Raw genomic sequence first — 18,956 nt, forward strand, 5'->3', positions numbered from 1 at the left:
CTTCTTCTTCTATTTTCATCCATCTTCCTCTGTTTTTCTCTTTTCATAATTAAATAATTTCCCGATCTTGGTCTAAGACTCTACTAGACCTAGAAATAAAATTGGGGGATCTATAAATACAAATTTGGCATATCAAAACCATTACACTTTATTCCTAACAACCTTGCACAGATTCCAACACTGAACATTATGTCTGGTCGACTGGCTGTTAGATACAGCAGACTGCCTATCAAACTACGATAGACTGTGTTATCCACTGATACACCAGTTTCATCTTTCAATACTTTTGTAGAGGTGGAGATAGGTGTTCTGGATGATTTACATGATTCCAGATCAAACTTTCTGACAAGATTCTTAGCATACTTCTCTTGCGAAATAAAATATCCTTCAGAACTTTGCTTAACTTGTAGACCTAGGAAGTATGTCAGTTGACCAACCATGGACATTTCAAACTCTTCCTCCATCACTTTTACCAACTCATCAGTGTATTTCTGCAGGGTTGATCCAAACACAATGTCATCAACATAAATTTGGGCTATGGTTACATGACTTCCAGTAGTTTTTACAAACAGAGTTTTGTCAACACTTCCACGTTTATACCCATGCTGGAGCAGATACTGTGTCAGTCGTTCATACCAGGCCCGTGGAGCTTGTTTAAGGCCATAAAGAGCTTTTCGAAGCTTATAGACATAAGAGGGATGTTCTGGATCTTCAAAACCTTTAGGTTGAGCCACATAGATATCTTCATGGAGATACCCATTCAGAAATGTTGTCTTGACATCCATCTGATATAATGTAAATCCCAAAATGCATGCGACAACCAACAAGATTCTGATTGACTCGAGTCTAGCTACAGGAGCAAAAGTCTGGTCGTAGTCAATCCCTTCAATCTGTGTATAACCTTGAGCCACCAACCGAGCTTTGTTTCTGGCTATATTCCCTGCTTTATCAGTTTTATTTTTAAAGATCCACTTCGTTCCAATTACGTTGACACCATCAGGTCTTGGTACAAGATTCCAAACATGATTCCGCTCAAACTGATGTAGCTCCTCCTGCATTGCCTTGATCCACAGATCATCCTGTAAAGCTTCTTTGACATTTTTGGGTTCTATTTTTGAGGTATAGCAAGCAGATCCAGATATTTCTGTCAGATTATTTCTCAATCTGCTCCTAGTCTTCATCCCATCTGTTGGATCTCCAATAATGTTATCTGATGGATGGTTTTTCTGAGTTCTGGTGGGTTTGTCTTTACCAACATCCTTTATGAGATCTATCTCCTGTTCCGAACTTTCTTGATCTTCGTCTGACGATTCTTGTGGTTTGAGCTGACTATTGTTATTACTCGCATCTGACTCGCTTAGAGAAGATTCTATCACTGTTGAATCTACTGATTCTTCCGGATTGTCATCGATAACCACGTTTACTGACTCCATCACAGACTGAGTCCTCTTGTTATAGACTCTGTAGGCACGACTATTCAGAGAGTACCCAAGAAAGATGCTCTCATCACTTTTGGGTTCGAACTTCCCTCTTTGTTCTCTATCAGCCAGCACATAACACTTAGTCCCAAACACATGAAAATATTTCAAATTTGGCTTCTTTCCCTTCCAGATCTCATATGGTGTTTTCGACGTTCCTGGTCTAAGGTAGACCCTATTTATAGTATGACACGCTGTGTGAACTGCTTCAGCCCAGAAGCGTTGTGGCAGATGTGAAGCATGCAGCATAACTCTAGCCATTTCCTGTAAAGTTCGATTCTTTCTTTCCACTACTCCATTCTGTTGAGCAGTTCTAGGAGCTGAGAATTCATGTGATATACCATGCTCGGAGCAGAAGTCTGAATATAGTGAATTCTCAAATTCCTTTCCATGATCACTCCTTAATCTCTGAACTTTTATAATAGATTCATCCTTTTCCTTCTGAACTCTTATGCACAGCATCTTAAAGGCCTTGAAAGCTTCTGTCTTTTCTCTCAGAAAGTATACCCAGCTGTATCGAGAGAAGTCTTCTACACACACAAATATGTATTTCTTTCCCCCAATGCTTTCAGTCTGTGTTGGTCCCATGAGGTCTATATGGACAAGGTCTAGGCATTTCTCAGTGGTGATACCTCTTACAGCTTTGTGTGGAGTTCTGATTTGTTTCCCAATGGCACATGCGCCACAGATTTTTTCTGGATCAATTCTGATCTTAGGTACACCTTTTACTGCTTCCAGTTTGATCAGCTTATCCATATCTCTGAAGTTTATGTGACCTAGTCGTCTATGCCAGAGTTTCGATTCATCAGATTTGGATAGGTGACATGCAGTTTCATTTGTCAAAACATAGCAATTGTCTGAGGACCGGGTTCCTTCCATGACCAGTTGATTTGCTTTGTCACTAACTCTGCAGCAGTTACGATCGAAGCACACATTCCAATTTTGATCACACAACTGACTGATGCTAATTAGATTTGCCTTCAACCCACTGACTAGCAGGACTTCTTCTAATTGAGGTAAACTTGGAAAATTTAGTATACCTTTCCCAACGATTTTACCTTTTTGTCCATCACCATATGTTACAGCTCCACTGCTAGGCTGAACCACCATCAGACACTTGATATTCCCAGTCATATGTATGGAGCATCCACTGTCGAAATACCATCTAGCATCAGTTGTAGACGCAGTCAGAACAATGGTGGGGTAGCAGATAACTTCTGACTTTCTGACCCAAACCTGTCTAGTGAAAGGTGTAATAGTCTTACTCTTATATTTTTCTTTTCTTTGATCTCTGTAGAAGAAGTAACACTCCGATCGAGTATGACCTTTTGTTTGATAGTAGTGGCAAATGGGAGTGTAATATTTAACTTTGACAAACTTATTTTTGAACCTCGAATAATGAGATTGATGAGTTGATCTGCCCAAGTCAGTATCAGTACTCTGATCGTACCTCCTTCCCTTGTTTTGTACTGACTGAGATGACTGTCCTTGTTCATATCTGAGATCAGCTGTGGTCTTAGACATTCCCTCTTTGATGAACTTTGTTGCATTATTCGAAGATTCTCCTTGTTCAAATCCCAGACCCTTTTTATCAATAGGATTTCTGCCAGAGTCTAGAATCTTATCTAAGGTAGATGTGGTGTCTATCATCTGGATATTTTTCTTCAAGTTCTCCAATTCCTTGATTAATTTTTCTTCTCTGGACCGTATCTGAGTGATGAGATCTTCTTTTATGATCAGTTCTGCATTTAATTTCTTTAGAAGATCATCTCTTTGCTTCAGCTCGTCATTCAGATTTTTATTTACTTTCACAAGTTGTTCCCAACTGGCAACAAGTTTTGCAAATTCTGTCTCAAGTTGATTATGTCTCTCTTCAAAGTCATCAGTTGATATGTATGATTCTCCATCTGATTGATCTCCGTCTGACTGAAGGTCTGTAGCAGTAAAGAAAGCTACAAAGTTTCCCACATTATCATCTGATTGATCATTTGAAGTTTCCTCCTCATCGTCACTAAGTGTAGCAACAAACATAGCCTTTTTTCCTTTTGAGGTATGTTGCACATTCAGCCTGTATGTGACCGTATCCTTCACATTCCCTACACTGTACTGACCGATTGAGAGGTTTTCCCGAGTCTGTGGAACTGTTTCTGATTTGTCTTGATCGCCCAGTCTAAGATTGATTGTTTTGTGAGAAAGGTGTTGTTTCTACCTTTTGATATGAGGAGTTGTTGCCTTTGTATTGTGTCCTGGTAGGCTGACCTTGACCCTTTCTGTTGAAACCTTTAAGATTTTCTTGAAGTTTTTGGTTAGAAGAACAAAGGTTTCATCATCTATGTCGTCTGTTTCAGATTCTCGATCAGCCTCAGCCACAAAGGCTACCGACTTTCCTTTCCTGTTGCTTCCAATATCATCATCAGCAAGAACTTCCAGTTCGTATGTGTGTAAGCTTCCCATGAGTTCTCCAACTGTCTTCTTTTCCCAACCTGTGTGTTCCTGAATAGCAGTTACTTTCATTTGAAAACGTTTAGGTAAAGATCTAAGGATCTTTTTGACCACTCTCTCATTAGTGAACGGTTCCCCAAGTATTGAGGCTCGGTTCATCAAGTTTTGAACCCTACTGTGGAAGGTCGAAATGGTTTCGTCTTCAATCATTCTGAGTGCTTCGAATTCTGACAGAACCATTTGCAGCTTTGACTGTTTGACATCACTGGTTCCTTCAAATCGGGTTTCAAGAATCTCCCATACACGTTTAGCCTCTTTTACTCCTGTAACAAGCGTAAAAACAGATTCATGCAGTGATCCTACAATTGAGTTCAATGCTTTGTTGTTCAGATCAGAGGCATTCATTTCATCGTCTGTCCAAGTCTCCATGGGTTTTTCTTCAGCAACTCCTTGTGCATTTGGGGTAGTAGGCCGACTCCACCCAGTTAGGATGGTGCGATAAACCCTGGTACCTTGTGCTTGAAGATATATCTCCATACGAGCCTTCCAGAAATAGTAGTTGTGACCATCTAGTTCTGGTGGTTTCATACTTGCATCCATCCTGAATATAACAACCAGCCAACGAACACACAGACAGACTCGCACAAACAAAACGAGAGAATGCAAAACTAAAACAGCCCTTCGGATCAAGTTACTATGTAGACTTAAAAGCTCTGATACCACATGTAATTTTGCAATTCCTCATTTTAAGTAAATTGACAGAATTAGATAACTGACTTAGATTACTGATTGATTCAGTTAAGGGGACAATCAGTAACGATAAATCATGAAGAGAATATAAAGGAAAAATATCCGCACAAAAGTCAAAGACACAGAATGTTTACCCAGTTCGATACGGTGTGTATCTACGTCTGGGGGACGATCACATAGGCGTCCAATCCACTAAATCATAATCCAATGTACAAAGGTAGATATACAATAATCTTATCCAAGTGCCCCACACAAGGTACAAACCCAGTCTACACAGGTTTAGTGGATTGTTGAAGATGGAGAGCCATGCATACAGAAGTCCAATGAAACCCCTTCACTTGGAGAGCCCACTCTGATGCAGTCCACTTCAATGACGCTCTATAAGGTTGTTCCCACAACAGTGTGATCACAGTGTCCTTTCGTTTTAAGCAGCAGTATCTCTTCTCAAGTTCATCATCTTAATCACCATGAACATATTGTACTGAGAAGACGCATGTCAATCAAAGTTCTAGTCTCATGTAGCAGATATGGAGTGTTTCTCTTTATTTTCGTCGTAACCCTAATTCTTGTCAAATAAGGGTACTTATAGATCCTTCAATAAACACTCTCTATAGTTAACTTTGATTGTAGAAGGTAGGACTGTAAAATAGGAATGTAATCTCAGAAGATTAGGTCCATACCTTTCTTGAAAATATACGCTGATCATCTTTCCATACTGGTCTGATAAAACCGGTGAGCCTTTTAAGGAAACAGCTTCCTAAATCAGATCTTCAGTGTCAGTTTTTCTGTTGTTGCTTCTGATTGATCAGTTAGCTGTAGAACCAAACGGACAGACTCTAAACCTATCTTAGTATGCCATAATAATATTGTCAATTATAATATGGGGTTTTTGGACATATAAAAACACTAACATGTTCCAACAAGAGTATCACACACATTTTTTTCAACATGCATAACATCAAGACTATGTCTCACGTCTAACAACTTCCAATATGGAAGATCAAAGAATATTAATTTTTTTTTCCATGGACTCTTTTCAGCTAGATGTATTTCAACATTAGATTTATTTCGCCTCTTGCCTTTTTGAGATTTATGGTTTTGAACCTTGCCAAAAATAACATTTAAATTTTTTACTCGTTCATAAGCCTGCATCCCATTTAGTGCACATGGAGGATCAGAAAGGTCTTACAACCCATTGAAAGCCCTCTTTAATCTCCGATAAGGGTGGAATCTATCAAGGAATCTCCGATGACCCATGTAGACTGTCTTTTTTCCATGAACAAGTTGTTGATAACATGTATCCTCTTCACATATAGGACATGCTTTATGCCCTTTAACACTATACCCAGACAAATTACCATAAGCAGGGAAGTCATTTATTGTGCAGAAGATCATAGCACGCAACTTAAATGACTCTTTTTGATATGCATCAAATACGACCACACCTTCATCTCACAACTTTTTTAAATCATCAATCAAAGGTGCCAAAGAGATGTCTCTGTTATTCCCCGGTTGTTTTGGTCCAGAAATCATCAAAGACAAAAGTATATACTTGCGTTTCATACACAACCAAGGAGGGAGATTGTAAATCGCCAACATAACAGGCCACGAGTTGTGCTTACTACTAAGAGTACCATGTGGATTAATTCCATCAGTACAAAGTCCAAGTCTAAGATTTCTTGTGTCATGGCCAAATTCAGGAAATGTATTATCAATTGTTTTCCATTGAAGAGAATCTGCGGGGTGTCGAATCTTCCCATCAGAAACTTTTTGATCTGCATGCCACGTTAAGTGTTTAGCATCACTTGGATTTGCAAACAGACGTTCAAATCTTGGAATAATTGGAAGATACCACAGTACTTTAACTGGTGGCCCATTCTTATTCACATTACCATCAATGTCATTTCTTTTTTTGTAACGAGATGCCCCACATATTGGACAAACATGCAACGCTTTGTGTTCTTTACTAAACAGTACACAATCATTACGACAAGCATGTATTTTTTTTATATCCCATACCCATAGGGCACAAAATCTTTTTGGCTTCATATGTAGTTTTCGGAAGTTCATTACCTTCCGGGAACATATCGGTTAAAATCTTATTGCTCCACCCATTCCCAGTTTTTAAGTTGAATAGTTTTAACACAGCGGATAACCGTGTATATTTATTGCAACCCGGCCACAAAGGTTTCTCTGCATCACTTGATAAGGTATTCAACTCTTCTGATCGATTAATGAACTCTCCAACATCACGAATCATATCTTCTAATTAATCCTTTGTATCCTCATCTTCATATCCTTCGGTCTCAACGCAAGTGCTAGACGCATTTGAAAAATCTTCTCCATGCCATACCCATTTTGTATACCGTGGATTAAATCCATTACAAATTAAATCGTCGAGTATATCTTTTTTATCCAAAATCCTACCATTACAACACTTCTTACACGGACAAAGGAACTTCCCGCAATTGTTAGGAAGATTCTTGTTTGCAAATTCTAAAAACTGTTTAATCCCGTCTTCATACTCATTACTCATACGAGATGCATTTATCCAACTCTTGTCCATTAAAAAAGGCTTCCTAAAACATTAAATTAATTAGATATTAAAACAAATTGATAATCAAAAACATTAAAACTAGGGTTCATACTACTCATTTAAATTAAATAAGACAATAAACAAAAGTTAATTTATAAGTAAACACAGACCACGATGTGGCCAATCACCGGATGCACAAAGGAAAGCCGAAAGCAAAGAAAAAACATACTACTCATTTAAACACAGACCACGGTGTGGCCAATCACCAGATGCACAAAGGAACGCCGAAAGCAAACAAAAAACATACTACTCATTTTAACACAGGCCATGGTGTGGCCAATCACCAGATGCACAAAGGAAAGCCGAAAGCAAACAAAAAACATACTACTCATTTAAACACAGACCACGGTGTGGCCAAACACCGGATGCACAAGGGAAAGCCGAAAGCGAAAAAAATATATAGAGAGAGAGATGTTACCTCACTGCACTTGTCAAAACAATCTCAAAGGCTGCAAACGTCGAGAAAGAAACCACGAATAATGAAGCTAATAGTTCCCGCTTCTCACTATCGGGCTATCCCTAATAAATAATATGTCAAAGTATCAAAGTAATATAATTAAAGAATGGAATTGAATCTTTATACAAATTCAACCATCTAATTACTTCTTATTTTTCTGAATTTAAACTAAGAGTCATATAATCCCTGGTTCGAACAATAATACACTAGCCTATATATTATTTTAAAACCGTATTTATACATTACAGTGTCAATTTACTATGCTTAGCTCATGTATGGACCATGTTTTTTAATTTTCTTTGCAACAATTGTGTTATTTAATTAATTTGTAACGTAGTAAAGTTTAGCCATTGGCCCTTCCTTAATTGACTATCTCAATATGACTTGTACTAGCTAGACCAGTTCAAGTCTTTCACTTATTACTTCTTATATATCAATCTCAATTTAAACTAAGGGCTATATATATATGGGGAATGTTTCAAATGAGAACAACTCTTCTTGTAAAAAGAGAGAATTGATCTCAGTCATTCCTCAAAATTCATTAATGATTAAAGGTTTTGATAAAAAAACAAAATAATAAATAAATTTTATAATTATTGCAAACCAACTTTGCAATATATATAAAATTAACCCCGTCTTTTTTCCCCTTATTTTTCAACAACCATCAACGATTGATTTACACAATTAAATGGATCAAATCAATCATCACTTTTTGCATGAGAATTTATTCCCCTTTTCCTTTTGTTTAAGCATAATTTACTTGTTACAACAGCACTACTATGCTAAAACCTATACATTTGTCACGTTTTGAATTGAATTTCTAGTTTATATTTATACCTGTACATTTGTATAAATATGCATTGAATTTCCAGTTTATATTTATACCTTTCCTTTCAACTTTTTTTCTTGGCGTGTTTCTAACTAGTAAATTAAGCTTAAGACTACACAGATATGAACTAACAACCAAATCTTGTAATTAACGAATAAAACGAGGTTAAAATAATGATAATTAGGGTTGCAATTTCAGTAAATTCAAACAACACCCAAAAAAAAAAACAAAACAAAAAATCCGGCTTACCTGGCGACGGCGACGGCCACAAGACGGCGAGGTCGACGCCGATTGGAGCACTGACGCTGTTGTCTCTACTTTCGCTATCAACCGGCGACCACAAGGGCGAGGCGACGACGACCGTCTCTCCTTTCGCTGTTGCGACCAGAGCTCTGTGACCGCCGTGAGAGAGTGAAGAGAAGTGGCGGCGATAAGGACGTGACCGGAGAGCGGCAGCGATAAGGACATGACCGGACAGCGGCGCTGTGGACGGGTGGCTGAAGACGACGTCGTGAAGAAAACAGAGTCGAAGGTTGAATAGCGCGACGCAGGAATTGGAAAGGAAGAAATTAAAGATTAGATTAAAGAAATTAATTAAAATATGCCCTAAACTTCTATTCCTATACAAAGCCCGCCCTTTGCTGCCTAACTTTACACGGCGGTTATAACTTAAACCCATCGTGTATGTACCGCAAATTAATAAATAAAAATAAAAAAATATTATTGACTATTATAGACGGCGGTTATTTAAACACCACCGTCTATTAAGTGACGTAAAGATATATTAGAAGGCGGTTATTTAAACCCGCCGTATATTATGTGACGTAAATATATATTACAAGGCGGTTATTTAACACCCGCCGTATATTAAGTGACGTAAATATATATTAGAAGGCGGTTATTTAAAATAGCCGTCTGTTAAGTGACATAAATATATATTAGAAGGCGGTTATTTAAAACCACCGTCTATTGAGTGACGTAAATATACATTAGAAGGCGGTTATTTAACAACCGCCGTCTATTAAGTGACGTTGTATATAATAGAAGACGGTTATTTTAAACCCCCGTCTATTAAGTGACGTAGTATATAATATAAGGCAGTTATTTAAAAACCGCCATCTATTATGTGCCGTAGTATATAATAGAAGGCGGTTATTTAGAAAACCGCCTTCTATTATGTGTCGTAGTATAAAAACATATAATAGAAGGCAGTTATTTAAAAAACCGTCTTCTATTAAGTGACGTGATATATCATTTCTGTAGTAGTGAGCGTCTTATGTCATTGGCATAAAGATTTATAGGGATAGGTCCTGGGGCATACTGGTCTATCGCAGGAAACCTATATTAACGAAGTTTTGGAAAGATTTCGGATGCAAAATTGTTCACTGAATGTTGCTCCCATAGCAAAAGGGGATAAGTTTAGTTTGGATCAATGTCCTAAGAACGACTTGGAGGAGGAGCGTATGAAGGATATTCCATATGCTGAAGCGGTTAGATGCCTTGGCTATATTCAAGTTTGTACCAGGCCCGACATTGCCTTTGCCGTCGGTATGTTGGGGCGGTACTTGCATAATCCGGGCATGGACCACTGGGGAGCTGTGAACAGAGTTCTGAGGTACCTAAAAGGAACCAAAGACTTCAAGTTGGGGTTTAGGCAGACGGGCATCCTGGATGTTGTTGGTTATTCTGATGTGGACTTCACTGGCTGTGTTGATTCTCGGAGTTCAACTTCCAGGTACGTCTTCATAATGGCCAATGGGGCTATCTCATGGAGAAGTGTTAAACAATCCTTAATAACTACTTCTACCATGGAAGCCGAGTTCGTTTCCTGTCTCGAGGCCACCTCGCAAGGTGTATGGCTCAAGAATTTCATCTCCAGGCTTTGAATTGTGGATTCTATATCTAAGCCATTGAAAGTCTACTGTGACAACTTAGCTGCAGGCTTCCTTGCTAAGAATGACAAAAGTGGGAGTCGAAGTAAGCACATCGACATCAAGTTCTTAGCCATTAGGGAGCGTGTCAAGAATAAAGTTGTATTCATTGAACACTTTAATACTGAGTTGATGCTAGCAGATCCCTTAACTAAAGGCATGCCTCCATTTAAATTCAATGATCTGATTCAGAAAATGGGACTTTCGTCTACTTTGTAAATTTGTATATACATTCAGTTTAGATAATGAAATTGTTTTTGCACTTCAGATACATCAGATACTTCAGATATTTTCTTTGAGTGTGTACACATTTCAACTTTATCTCAATAAGAAAATATACTTCAGTGAACTTGAAATGAATATATGGTTTGTTTCATTAAGTTTGATTACCTAAGTACTCGAAGGCAATTTGCATTTGATCATAATGGACATTACTCGCGCTAATGAGGACATATCATTATGGTTGGTGTAATCTTGTTCTTTGGGTTCCATGTTTGCACCAAGTGGGAGAATGTAACATTTTCCATATGTTATTATTATTATTATTAAGATTATTACAATAATAATATTAAGTGATTTTAAGTGGTGCAAACTATTATGCTGAATAAGTATTAGAACTTAGTCAGCATTAGATAATTGGTTACCTACATTGATGGGATGTGGGTATTTAGACTCCTTAGTCCTCTCACTACTCAGTTTACACTCATACACCATCTAGAGTACTGAGAGAAGTGAGAGAAATGCGTCTGCAGTTTACGGTGATTTCACGGCAGCCCTAGACAACAGATTGGGACAATCAAGCAATCAAGGTCACAAGCTATGGCTGGAGGTTAGTAGGTTTAATTTTATTGCCACGTATTAATTGACTCAACGTGGATTATGTGCTTACAATGGTTGCACACGATTTGTTCTCCCGTTCTCACCTAAGCAAGTGTTCTCATATGATCCTAAATCTTAGAAAATTATGCAATTTTTTTTTATTTTTATTATTTTTTTTTTTGTGAAACACTAGTAGAAATTTGAACTTTTAAAAAAAGTTAATTCCACATTTAGTCCTTTGAGTATCTCTTTTTCAATTTTAGTACTCGACTTTTAAAACTTCCAAATTTAGTCATTAACTATTGAATTATTTTCAATTATAATGGACCGTTAACTTTCCCCCATGTGAATCATTAACATTGAAAGTAAAATTAGAAAATCATGGCTGTTGCGTCAACTATTTCTCACACGTGGAAAACAAAGCTGTTAATTTTTTTATTCGAATAGCCATAATCTCATCCTCAATTTTAGCAATTCACACAAGAAAAAGCTTACTATGAATTATTTTTCTTTCTAAAAACCGGTTGAAAAATAGCATGGTTACTAAAAATCAAATGTTATCTAAAGTTCTAAACAAATTAAACTTGTTCCTTTAAAAAAAAACCAATTAAACTTGTTGAAATCGGAAAAATAACAAAAGAAAAATATGAAAAGACAAAAATGTCCTTATTAAAAATAAAAAAGTCATGAGAATGACTAAAATTGTCCAATAAATAATAGTCTAAGATGTTAAATGACAAAAACGATAGTGTGAGACTAAATTTCGAATTGCAACCAAAGACAATGAATCTCTGGTGGAATTAACTCATATATTTACTATTACTGTATAAAGTATGATACCAGTACAGAATAAATTCTTCCATTATAAAAGTAGCACAAATAGTGTTACTCTTTCGTGACTTTAAAAGATGTAGCGAGCATATGCTCTTTCTAATAATTTTGTTTTGCATGCAATGCAAATGGTGCTTAATCAGCATTATATGGTCTCTAACGTAGATTAAGGTTGTTGGGATGAGGACTGTATCAATTGTATTGAATTGAATGAATACAATATAGGTACAGAATGTAAGAATATATATAAGAGAGAATCATAGGGAGATTAGGATAGTGAGTCATAATCTAACTCAAATACATAAAATCCTAATACTCCACCTCAAGCACAGGGTATGCTAGTAACACTACAAAAACTATTTTTTTAGCGACATACACTTAGCGGCGCTAAATGAATATTTCGTGGCATTTATAACAACCCCCTCTAAATCCTGTACTACTAAAACTTAAAGAATTAATTGTTATTTAGTAACTATAATCCACGAAACTGTAATCGGCGTTAATATGATGCGTATTTTAACGGCGGTTATATGACCACCGCTAAAACTCAAACTAAAATACATATTGAATGGTTTTATTCTTCAATACCAATTCTTCGACAACTCTTCAACCGCTCGTTTCATTTATAACGTATGATTGTCCAATCCTTCGTAAATCTCCCATACCTGAGATTTCTAAAACACGAGGAGGCCGACGGAGTTTAATTACTGAATCGTTCATTCAATTCCTAATTCTTCAACAGCCGACAGAGTTCGATTACTATATTAACTTCAATCCAACAACGGAGTTCGATGGAGTTCAAACACGAGGACGCACAAGCCGACGGAGTTCGTCGCTGCCGGAGTTTGATTTCTTGTTTGTTGCCGCCGCTGGAGTTCAATTCCAGAATAGTTCGATTACGTTCATTCAGTTTGCTGCTCAATTTCACTTCAGATACATTTTGCTGCTAAGGTAATTGTACTAGTCTACTCCTTTACAGTTTGCTACTGTTCGATTACTACTCGTACCCTACTTTACTACTACAACATATTTGAATATTGTATCTAACAAATGGATATATGTAGTTTTAAAAATTAAATAAATGGATATATGTATGTATAGAATTGAACCTGCAAATTATTATTGTTAGTTATAATTTGAGCACATTTTTTATCCCTTAACCCTAATAAATGCGTAAGATTTGATCTAGTTGAACTAACTTGTAAAGAACTTCAAAATAGGAAAGTAGCAAACAAGGAATTAAATAGCAACCACAATCCAAGAAATTTGGTGGCTAATATATAATTTACTTTCTTTACCATATGCAATTCTCAAATTCACAACAGTTGAACTACAGAATATTAATTAATGGAATTTGTTGGTTATTTTAGAGAAAAGAAGCATTTTATTAACTGGTGAAACACTGCTTAAATACATAGAAGAAACTGACAAACAAAAGATAGCCACTAACTCACTAACTAGCTAACATCAAGCCACTAAGGCACTAACAAGTAACTGACAATTAAACTCCTAAAGACTTGGTAAGTGAAAACAAACTAAACATGGGAATAAACTGAAAAATAACTGAAGCTACTGATGCAACATTCAAACACTCCTCCTTGCATCAGTAGATGCAAATTCCAAGTCCTTCTCTGATGTCTTCAAATCTGCCCTTTGTAAGAGGCTTTGTAAATATGTCACTGGTTTTCAGTTTTGCAATACTTCAGCCGAACTGCAGCACTTTTCTGAACATCTCTGATGAAGAATAACTTGGTGCTGAAATGCTTGGTCTTGCCATGAAAAACTGGATTGTTTGAGATAGTTATAGCTGCTTGATTATCAACCATAACTCCAGTACTTGCCTTTTGCTCTAAGTGCAGATCACTTAGAATTTTTCTTAGCTATAAGGCATGATTGACAGTTGTTGTTGCTAATATGATCTCAGCTTCAGCGGTTGATTGAGCCACAATTTCTTGCTTCTTTGAACTCCACGTAAAAATTCCAGATCCAAATTTGAAACAGAAACCGGAAGTGCTTTTCATGTCATCTATGGATGATTGTAAGAGTGCGAGCAATTCAAAATTTGGTGTTTGATAGAACTTAACACCAAAGCTTAAAGTTCCCTTAACATAACAGAGAACTCTTTTTGCAACCTTGAAATGAGACTCACTAGCACAATTCATAAATCTTGAAAGAACACTTACAGCATACATAATATCCGATTTTGTGCCGTAAGATACATCAAGCAACCAATCAAGCTTCTATACATGGACTCATTCACCTTAGTTGTTCCATCATCTCTACATAACTTTTCTTTTGGATACATAGGAGTGCTCACACTCTTACAATCATCCATGTTAAATTTCTTTAGAATCTCATTTGCATACTTCTGTTGACAAATGAAGATTTCATTTGTCTCTTCTTGATTTCCATTCTAAGAAAATATGACATTTCTCCAAGATCAGTCATCTCAAAGACTCTCATCATATCTTCTTTGAACTGTTTAATAAGCTCAATGATGCTGCCAGTCACTAAAACATCATCAACATATAAAGAAACCACCAGAAAATGATTTCCATCGTCTTTGATATATAACGTGGACTAACTAGGACTTTTGACAAAGACTTGTTTCAGCATGTATTCATCAAATCTGCTATACCAGGATCTTGGCGCCTGCTTCAAGCCATATAACTCCTTTTTCAACAAATAAACTTTGTCTTCATTCCCTTTTGCAACAAAGCCTTCAGGTTGCTCAACATAAATTTCTTCCTCTAGAAAGCCATTTAAAAAGGCTGAATTGACATCAAGTTGGTAGGTTTTCCATTGCTTTTGTGCTGCAATAGCTAGTAACATTCTGATTATATCTAGCCTTGCAACAGGAACAAAAGTATCAAAATAATCTACCCCAAAAACTTGAGCATACCCTTTAGCCACTAACCTTGCTTATATTTGTTGAGTGACCCATCAACATTCTCCTTTTTTATGAATGCCCATTTCACTCCAATCACTTTCTAATGTTGAGGTCTTTCAACTAACTCCCAAGTCTGATTTTTTTTCAATCATAGCGAGCTCCTCCTGCATTGCAGCCCTCCAATTGGGATCTTTCTCTGCTTCCTGATACCCTGCTTGTTCAAACACAGCAACGTTACATCTCTTGTAGATATCAGCAAGTAATCTAGTGCCACGAACAGGAGGATCGTCAATTATCTCGTCGTGATTCAGATCATTGGGTTGCTGAATTTCTGCAATGTTCCAACACCACTTATCATTCTCCATGAAGCTTACATCCCTGCTTATTAGAATTCTTCTTGTGTCAGGTTGAAAAACTCTATAAGCATTAGAATTTAAGCTATATCTAACAAATATGCCGGGCTAAGCTCTTTTGTCTAACTTGTCACGCTTGATCTGTGGCACATGAGTAAAACACAAACAACCGAAGACTTTCAGATTTTTTACTTGTGGTATATAACCATACCACGCCTCAAAAAGGAGTCTTGCCGTCGACTACTTTTGTTGGTAGCCTGTTCAGCAAAAATACAACAGTATTTGCTGCCTCTGCCCAATATTCTTTCGGAAGATCCTTCTCATGGAGCATACACCTGGCCATCTCCATTATAGTTTTGTTCTTTCGCTCGCTGACCCCATTTTGTTGTGAAGAGTATGGGGCTGTAAGTTGATGCTCAATTCCAACTTCCTCACAGAACTTATCAAATTCACTTGAGGTGTACTCCTTGTCATTATCTAACCTCAAAATTTGAATTTTACAGCCACTTTGATTCTCGATCTAGTTCTTGAATTTGAAGAATACACCTGCAACTTCTGACTTGAACCTGAGAAAATAGATCCAACACATCCTTGTGAAATCATCAATGAAAGAAACGTAGTATTTACTTCCATTGAGTGAAAGAGTTCTATAAGGTTGAGCAACATTTGTATGGATGAGTTGCAGCTTCTCGGTAGCTCTCTAGGCTCCTTTTCTGAAAGGAAGTCTTGCTTGTTTTCCAAGTTGACAAGCCTTGCAATTTTGTAGATCCGACTCAATGTGAGGTAAGCCATGAACCAACTTCCTTTTTTGCATATTCAAAATTGCTGCATGATGAAAATAACCTAGCCTTTTATGCCAAGTCTGTGTGTTGGCCGTAGTAGCTGTATAAGCTGCTTGCTCTTCCTCCATCAGATCAAATAAAAAACTTTTGCCTCTCATTTTAATTCTTATGACATCATTGTCATAAGCATCCTTGATTATACCCAACTTGTTTTCAAAGATGACTTTGAATCCCTTCTCAACTAGATGCCCAACGCTAAGTAAATTCTGATCAATGTCAGGGACATATAAAACATCATAAATTAATTTAGTCCCTGTGCAACTCTCAATGGCAACAGTTCCCTTTCCCTTCACAGGAATGCAATCACCATTACCAACTCTGACGTTGGATACTTGGGACTTGTCCAACTCTCTAAAGAATTCCTCATCACCGGTCATGTGATTGGTACAACCACTGTCTAGGAGCAAACAATAACTTGAGCTTGAGCTTCTGCTTGTAAAACAAGATTTTACAAACATTTGCTCTTCCTCTTGCTCGCTTACTACTTGGGCATCATCCTTCTGTTGGAAATTACTTTTGCATATTCTTTCATGGTGCCCAAGTTTATTGCACTTCCCACACTTCACATTAGGTCTTCTCCAACACTTGACAGGAGGATGACCCTTTTTGCCGCAATGTTTGCAAGGAGGAAAATCTCTCTTCTTTTCTCCTTTGCTGTTGTTGGCTGCATCACGTGGGTTTTTCTTAGAACTCTTCTTCTTGTCTTTCTCTCCATGATTGATTTGTAACATAGCCTGTAGTGCACCTTCGACAGAACCTTCACTTCTCATAAGTTTCCTTTGTTCTTGAGCCTATAAAACACTGTTTAGTTCGGCCAAGGTGATTGTTGACAGATCTTTGCTACTCTCCATGGAGGATATAGTACCATCAAATCTTTCAAGAACAGATACAAGTATTTTCTGAACAGTCTTAGAATTAGAAAATTCTGAACCAAGCAACCTAATTTTGTTCGCAATACTAAGAAGCTTATCTGTGTACTCCTTGATTGTCTCTGACTCCTTCATTTGCTTCATCTCAAACTCATGAATCAGATTCAACTTTTGCATTCCTTTAAGGTTTTCATCTCCTGCATATTCAGTTTTGAGGAAATTCCAAATATCAAATGCTGACTTCTGATTCATGATTCTTGTAAAGATCTCTTCGGAGACAGCTGCGGACAAGGTAGCTTTTGCCTTCGACTTTGTTGATTTCCTTAAATTATGACTCTCCAGCTGAGCCATGGTTGGATTATCGGTTAAGGGAGGAACTTCATAGTCCTCTTTAACAGCATCCCAGAGATCATTTGCCTCTAGGTACGCTTCCATTCTAGCTGCCCATATTTGATAATTTTCACCCTTAAACACTGGTGGTGCCAGTTGTGTAAAAGGTGTTTCAGAATCTGTTATGGATTGAATAAAGGAAGGTAAGGTTTTTATGGTGGGTTTCCCTTGGTTCACTCACAGATCCCTTAAGAAAAGCAGGCTCTGATACCAATTTGTTGGTTATTTTAGAGAAAAGATGCATTTTATTAACTGGTGAAACACTGCTTAAATACACAGAAAAAACTGACAAACAAAAGATAGCCACTAACCCACTAACTAGCTAACATCAAGCCACTAAGGCAGTAACAAGTAACTGATAAACTCCTAAAGACTTGGTAAATGAAAATAAACTAAACATGGGAATAAACTGAAAAATAACTAAAGCTACTGATGCAACATTCAAACAAAAGGTTGGTTTTGGTTGAATTGCAACAAAATCATTTCTTTGGAGCAAACCCTTGAATTGAACTCAAACTGAAATTTGTTTTTCATTTGATGTGTAGGTATGCCAAGATCAAAAAGGTTCATGGATATGAGTCCGCCAAGGAATCAAAAACTTGTTTTTTTTTTTTTTCAATTACTGATTTTTGGCTTTCTGGAATTCTTTTATTGAGTTTCAAGGTGGTTTGATGTATCTGTGCTGTTAAACTCTATGTTGTCGTATTTGATTTGTAATTGATTGATTTGTAATGTAGGTACCGAATGAAGGAATCAAGCAACAATCTTCACAAGGGAGTGGAAAGCAAAATTCATCGTCTAGTCATCATGTTAATATACAATCTTCTACATGATATGCAACTGTAAGTAGTTTCATGTAGCTAATATTGAACTTTCTGCTTAGGTCTTGACTTCTATGCAGCTAATATTGAACTTTCTCACAGGAAGGTATCGTGGAGTTCATTGGAGTCTTGAAGATTAAGGTTTTGAAAGGGACAAATTTAGCTGTCCGAGACTATTGGACAAATTTAGAAATAGAAACTCACGAATTACATTGTTAACAAGTGATCCTTATGTGATTTTGACTATTGAACAAATTTAATATTGTTGCTATTTTTTCTCAGAACTATTGGCTTCTACTATATAAAAGTAGCTATTTTGTTATTCTCTTTCTCATCTAGTGATACCCGTTTGATAGGAAAGCTTATACTTTTTATTTAATTCACTTTGATTTTTTTACTGTGGCTGCTTAATGTAGGCTGCTAAAGTGATATGGCCTAGTCATTTCAAGACTATGGATTCTGCATTGGAAGATTGGATTGTTGATCAGATGTACACTGTAAGTTAGTTTTTACCTAACATTCTGAAGAACCTAATAAAATTAATTATTATATTTTTCATTCTAGGAAGATGAAAGAATCTAAATTTGTAGCACCGTACCAAGTTAATGTTGAAGCTAGGAAGTCCTTTACATTCATAATCTATCCTGGGGTTTATTGT

Source organism: Ipomoea nil, unplaced genomic scaffold (genome assembly GCF_001879475.1).
Source record: "Ipomoea nil cultivar Tokyo-kokei standard unplaced genomic scaffold, Asagao_1.1 scaffold0114, whole genome shotgun sequence".
Lineage (NCBI taxonomy): Eukaryota > Viridiplantae > Streptophyta > Magnoliopsida > Solanales > Convolvulaceae > Ipomoea > Ipomoea nil.